The sequence below is a fragment of the Triticum dicoccoides genome, chromosome 1B (genome assembly GCF_002162155.2).
Source record: "Triticum dicoccoides isolate Atlit2015 ecotype Zavitan chromosome 1B, WEW_v2.0, whole genome shotgun sequence".
NCBI lineage: Eukaryota > Viridiplantae > Streptophyta > Magnoliopsida > Poales > Poaceae > Triticum > Triticum dicoccoides.
Genome location: NC_041381.1, coordinates 678,092,864 through 678,099,450, shown reverse-complemented (window position 1 = coordinate 678,099,450; position 6,587 = coordinate 678,092,864).

Here is a 6,587-nt window from a genome sequence, read left to right as displayed (position 1 = left end):
GGTGTGCTGGTTCCCATATAGGAGGTCCCGCAGTAGCCTCTCTTTTTTAGACTAGGAAGGGTGCACGTGCATGCACGTCTCAATAAACATGTGTATTTTCAAACAATCAACATGTATGAATTTAAATGGAATGCACACAAGTACTAAATTGAGTTTGTGTGTGCCAAAATATAACAATGAGCTTAACATGACTAAAAATATATATAGTTACACTCAAATTCTGAAAACTTGCCATTTTGAAAAAAAAAACATGGTATAGTTCTCAGTTGTCAACACAGAAAAAATATATAAAAAACTTCAACCTTTCCACATTCTGTCTCAATATTTTTTTCGTTCAAATACTGGTCTAATAAACTACACTTCAATCTAAGATTAATTGCTTAAGAAAGATAAATAGAAGATCATTACATGTATTATGTATGAATATTCCTAGCATGACAACCCACTAATATTGCTCTCGAACTGGTCCGTATTCATGCCCTACTTAATCCAAGTCATGGGCGGATGCGCATATGCTTGAAGCAGGCTATGGTTGAAGAAAACCACCATCTTCCTATCTTGTTTCTATCAAGTGTGGTCCTCCCGTCATGCTTAGGAGGCCCTAAAGCCCTCTTCTTCACCCAAACAGTCTACATAGAAGAGTTCACTGATTAGTGTCATAATAAAAAATGATGCAAGCTGATGAAAGCTTTTAGACGAAACAGAAGGCCATTCAACCTTTAGCAAATAAACAATATGATGAGGATTAGTGCTAGAGAATTAATTAAATTATAGCATTGGACATCAAATGAATTTGAATGAAATGAAGAAAGAGGTACAACCAAAGGCAGGCTGGTTGAGAAATGATTAGCCTACAAATATCATATATGAATGAGGGATGGAGGAATATGAAATTTCAGTGCCAATAAGAATGACATGGTTTTGATTTTGAATCTCTACTGGGATGAAAGTGAAAACATGGTGGGAACACAGCATCACAAACCATATACAGCAAGATGATTTGATGGTATATATACCTAGGCGTATCATTCTTCAACCTGTCAGCTCGGCCATAAAGCAAGATGTGCAAGGATACCTTCACTGCACCTACCTTGATGGCACAATACAAGTGTCCGTCCATATGGGAACGGACCAACTTCCAGGCAATGTCAATGAAAATCCCTTGATTTTCAAAGAAGAGCATGTTGCCACGCAAGACGAAGCCGAGGAAGGAGCTGCTCAAGCAGCACTGAACTACATCTGTAAGAATTACAGCATCACCAATAATAATTATAATTACTATATGTTGCAGGAGACAAAGGAGAGGCCTTTATCTACCCAGAAGAAAGCACGTGCAAAGCATTGGCAGTTTAACATGGCTAGGCATGAAGTCACCACCCATCAAGCTGAGTCTGCGGCAGACAGAAATACTAGCGCGCATATGCAACGATTTTTCTGATGTGGTGCCTCTTCGTATGCATCCGCAGCACCCATTTACGAAGACCGTATCATCAGTTACTACAGGTAGCTGCCCACCTATGGGACGGTTGGAACACTTTGCAAAGGTGCTTTATCATTTCATTATTGGTTCTAACCCCATAGGAGGGTATACCAAGATGATTTGATTTGAGACTCAATGCCATTTTTCCTCACGTTTGAACCCTTCTGGTATTTTGTGTATCTTTTCATCATGCAAATTCCCGTCGTGTTAATTTCCTTTCAGCATGTCATGTTCGGTTACAATAAGAGAATCTTCTCCGGAGTGTAAAAGTGTCTTCTTTTCATCTAAACTTTATATCATCTGCAAGTTAGTTATGAATGCAAATTTTTTTTCTTAAAATGATTTGTGGGATGGTTACAATGCAGTTATTTCCCTTTTAATGGGCTGCATTGTAACCATCCCACAAGGCATTTTAACATAAAAAGTTTGTATTCATAACTAACTTGCAGATGACATACAACTTAGATGAAAAGAAGATACTATTGCACTCCGGAGAAGATTCTTTTATTGTAACTGAACATAACATGATGAAAGAAAAATAATACGACGAAAACTTGCACGGTGAAAAGACACACAGGATACTAGAAGATTTCAAATGTGAGGACAAATGGCATTGGAGCCTCAAATCAAATCATCCTGGTAACCCTCCTGTGGGGTTAGGACCAATAATGAAATGATAAAGCACCCTTGCAAAGTGTTCCAGCCGTTTCATAGATGGGCAGCTACATCCGTAACTGATGATATAGTCTTCGGTAAATGTGCGATGCGGATGCATACGAAGAGGCATCACATCAGAAAAATCATTGCATATGTGCTCTAGTATTTATGTCTGCCTCGCAGATTCAGCTGGATGGACGGTGACTTCACGCGCTCTAGTATTTATGTCTGCCTCGCAGATTCAGCTTGATGGACGGTGACTTTACGCCTAGCAATGTTAAACTGTCAATGCTTTGCACGTACTTTCTCCTTGGTTGATAAAAGCTTCTCCTTTGTCGCCTGCAACATATAATAATTATAATCATTGATGGTGATGTTGTAATTATCACAGATGTAGTTCAGTGCTGCTTGAGCAGCTCCTTTCTCGGCTTCGTCTTGCATGGCAACAGATTCTTCTTTGAAAATCATGGGATTTTCATTGACATTGCCTGGAAGTTTCTCCTTTCTCGGCTTCGTCTTGCATGGCAACAGATTCTTCTTTGAAAATCATGGGATTATCATTGACATTGCCTGGAAGTTTGCCGCTCCCATGAAAACGGACACTTGTATTGTGCGATCAAGATAGGTGCAGTGCAGGTATCATTGTACATCTTGCTTCATGGCTGAGCCGACAGCTTGAAGAATGATACGCCTAGGTATATATACCATCAAATCATCTTGCTGTATACAGGCACAAAATAATTATTACACTGCTTTGCATGAAGCCGGAGCCTAAATACAAATTCCAAACATATATATACCGTGTTGATGGGGATAGCACTGGAAGAGGAACTCGAAGAAGCTTTCCTATCCTTCTTCTTTGATTGTTTTCCTGATAGGAAACTCTTGGCAGAATGGTTGCTACTCATGACTGTTGGTTTTGTTCTTCAAGGCCTGAAGCAAATGAATACCGTGATGGGCACCACGTGAATATATAGCAGGTAGAAGGAGTGGTGACTCACCACATTGCTAGAGTAAGCGTGGCAAGTGGCAGCCACCGCATGAATGAACTTGCTCTAAGTTTGCCAAGCGGCACGCATCGCCTGCGGTTGACTACTTAGGGGGCACGTTGCTTGTTGCGTGGCGTGAAGTGAGACAGCCAGTAGGGCTGATTGATCCAGCTGGTGTTTCGCCAAACGACTGCATGCATAGGTGCTCGTACTAAGCTTGCAGGAGCATGCACGTACAAACTTACGTGGTGAGCATGCATGTAGTAGTGTATATAAATTTTGAGCGGTGCATGTATATATTCTGCTTTCTTTTTTGTCCCCTAAACCAGTGGCGGAGCTACATTATCAATGGTGGGCGGGCCAGTACAAAAAAAATCCACTATTTTTTCTTTCACAGCTCAATCTACTCTGAATCCTTCACTGCATTTGCTACTGGCTGGGTGGGCCATGGCCTATTTTTGATACACGTAGCTCCGCTAGTGCCCTAAACATTGAGCGGTCATGTAAAGTAGAGTCTGATATGACCACTGCATGGCCGTCCTGTTTGGATAGTCTGATGAATACCGCTTTTTATCTTCTTGGTTGTCGAGCTTTGATCATGTATCCAGATGTCTGTGAAAGAAAAGGACACACGCTGCAGTCGGCAAGATATGCTTGTTTACAGCTGCACAAGGATATGTTGGACATTTCCTCAACAGTTTCTAGTCTTTGATGTTGTCGGATTCAGGGCTCCGCAGACTAAAAAAGATTCGAACTCTGGGGCGTGTGCGAAGGACTCGAGATCTCCTGCCAACGGATGTGCCGCTCTTACGGCCTAGCTCGATCAACGGGAAAGGGAAGAGACACGGCAGTTTACCCAGGTTCGGGCCATCTTGCGATGTAAGCCCCTACTCCTGCTTCACTAGTAGAAAACAGAACTTCGGTCTGGGCCACATAAGCCCATTAATCCCGGTTCAGTCACGAACCGGGACCCATGGGGGCATAGGTCCTGGTTCGTGAGGTCAGGGGGCCGGCCAGGCCTCGTGGGGCATTGGTCCCGGTACGTCTGGCCCCTTTGGTCCTGATTCCAGACACGAACCGGGATCAATGGACCTTGCTCCTAGTCCACAACCTTTAGTCCCGGTTTATGGCTGGAACCGGGACCAAATGTGGTCCTTTAGTCCCGGTTCCAGCCACGAACCGGGACCAATGAGATGTCTATATATACCCCCTTGTCCGCGAGCAGAGCAGTGGAGTGCTCTGTTTTTTTACCGGCCGTGGGAGAGCTTTGTGGTGCTCTAGCCCACCTCCTATATATATGAGATGTTCGATGAAATGCCCGAGCCACACTTAAGCTTTCTCCTTTCGAAGCTCCTTGTCCAAAGTTCATTTTCCTCTAGATTTGTCTAGGTTTGGCGGTTCGTCCTGTTCCGTCCCTGTCCTCACCGCCGTCGATCGCCCGCGCCGACCTCGTCGCCGGCACCACCGTGATGAGCCTCTTGATCTTATATTCTTTCTAAAATAAAAAAGTTCTTACTTGTATGAGATAGATAGATACTTGTGTAATTTTCTTACTTTTATTATTGTTTGTTATTATATAGTGCGATAGTTTTGGTATCCGCCTTCGTCGGCCCTCGTCCTTTCCATGATTCGGATGTGGTATATATTATATTTTATAACTATTTGGTTCATTTAGTGTTTATGACAATTATGCCGACCAACATGATACAGATTTTTTTATCTAGGAGGTATGTGAACCAGAAATTCCAACCGACCCTATTATCGATAGGTTAAATTTAGTTGAAAAAGAAAACAATTACTTGAAAGAAAAATTGAAAAAAAATGAGGAGGATAAGATGATATTGGAGTTGCATGTTGTGGCTGTCATCGATGATCACAAGATCAAGATGGATGCAATGTGCTTGAAGATTAGAAAGATTAGAAAATATGCTATTCATACTGAGGCTTGGTATCATTATGTCGTTGGATCAATTGTTATCTTAGTTGCGATTATGATCGCATTTTTTGTTGCATTAAACTTTTTTACATAGTTTCAATGTATGGTTTAATTAGATGCTCTAGAGAGCTATATGTTGTTCAATGAGAACTATGTATGTACTTTGGTTTTAATGTGATGATGAACTTCTATTAATTTGGTCACTTATCTATTCATGATGTACGTAGATGAACCGGCAATGGATGTACAGTAACAGACGCACCTCCGAGTACATTAAGGGCGTGAATAATTTTCTTGCAGTGGCTGAGGCAAACAAGCAGAATGGTTTTATGTGTTGTCCATGCCCTATGTGTGGGAATACAAGGTCTTACTCTGACTCGAAAACCCTTCACATCCACATGCTTTATAAGGGTTTCAGGCCACCCTATAATGTTTGAAGAGAAAGAGGGGTTATGATGGAAGACAACAAAGAAGAAGAGGATGATGAAAATATGTGCCCCCTGAATACGATGTTGCTGCAACATGGGAAGCTGAAGATCAAGAGGAACCAGAAGATGTGCCCGATGATGATCTTCGCCGGGTCATTGTTGATGCAAAGATAGTGCGAAAGTGTAAAGAAGAAGCTGAAGTTCAATCGCATGTTAGAAGATTAAAAAAGGGGTTGTACCCCAATTGCGAAGATGGCAACACAAAGCTCGGTACCACACTGGAACTGTTGCAGTGGAAGGCAGAGAATGGTGTGCCTGACAAAGGATTTGAGAAGCTGCTAAAAGTATTGAAGGAGAAGCTTCCAAAGGATAACAAATTGCCCGACATTACATACGCAGCAAAGAAGGTTGTATGCCCTCTAGGATTGGAGGTGAAGAATATACATGCATATGCCCTAATGACTGCATCCTCTACTGCGGTACGTACGAGAATTTGAACGCATGCCCAGTGCATTGCGGTATAAGATCAGACGAGATGACCCTGATGATGTTGACGGTGAGCGCCCCAGGAAGAGGGTTTCTGCCAAGGTGATGTGGTATGCTCCTATAATACCACAGTTGAAACGTCTGTTCAGAAACAAAGAGCATGTCAAGTTGATGCGATAGCACAAAGAGGGTCGTAAGAAAGACGGGAAGTTGAGAGCACCCGTTGACGGGTCGTGGTGGAGAAAAATCTAGAGAAAGTATTGGGAGGACTTTGTAGGTGACGCAAGGAACGTATGGTTTGGTTTAAGCGTGGATGGCACTAATCCTTTTGGGGAGTAGAGCAGCAATCACAACACCTGTCCTGTGACTATGTATCTATAACTTTCCTCCTTGGCTGTGCATGAAGCGGAAGTTCATTATGATGTCATTTCTCATCCAAGGCCCTAAGCAACCCAGCCATAACATTGATGTGTGCATAAGGCCATTAGTTGAATAAATTTTACAGCTGTGGAATGGATACGGTGTACGTGTGTGGGATGAGCATAAACAGCGGGAATTTGACCTGCATGCATTGTTGTTTGTAACTATCAATGATTAGCCTGCTTTCGGTA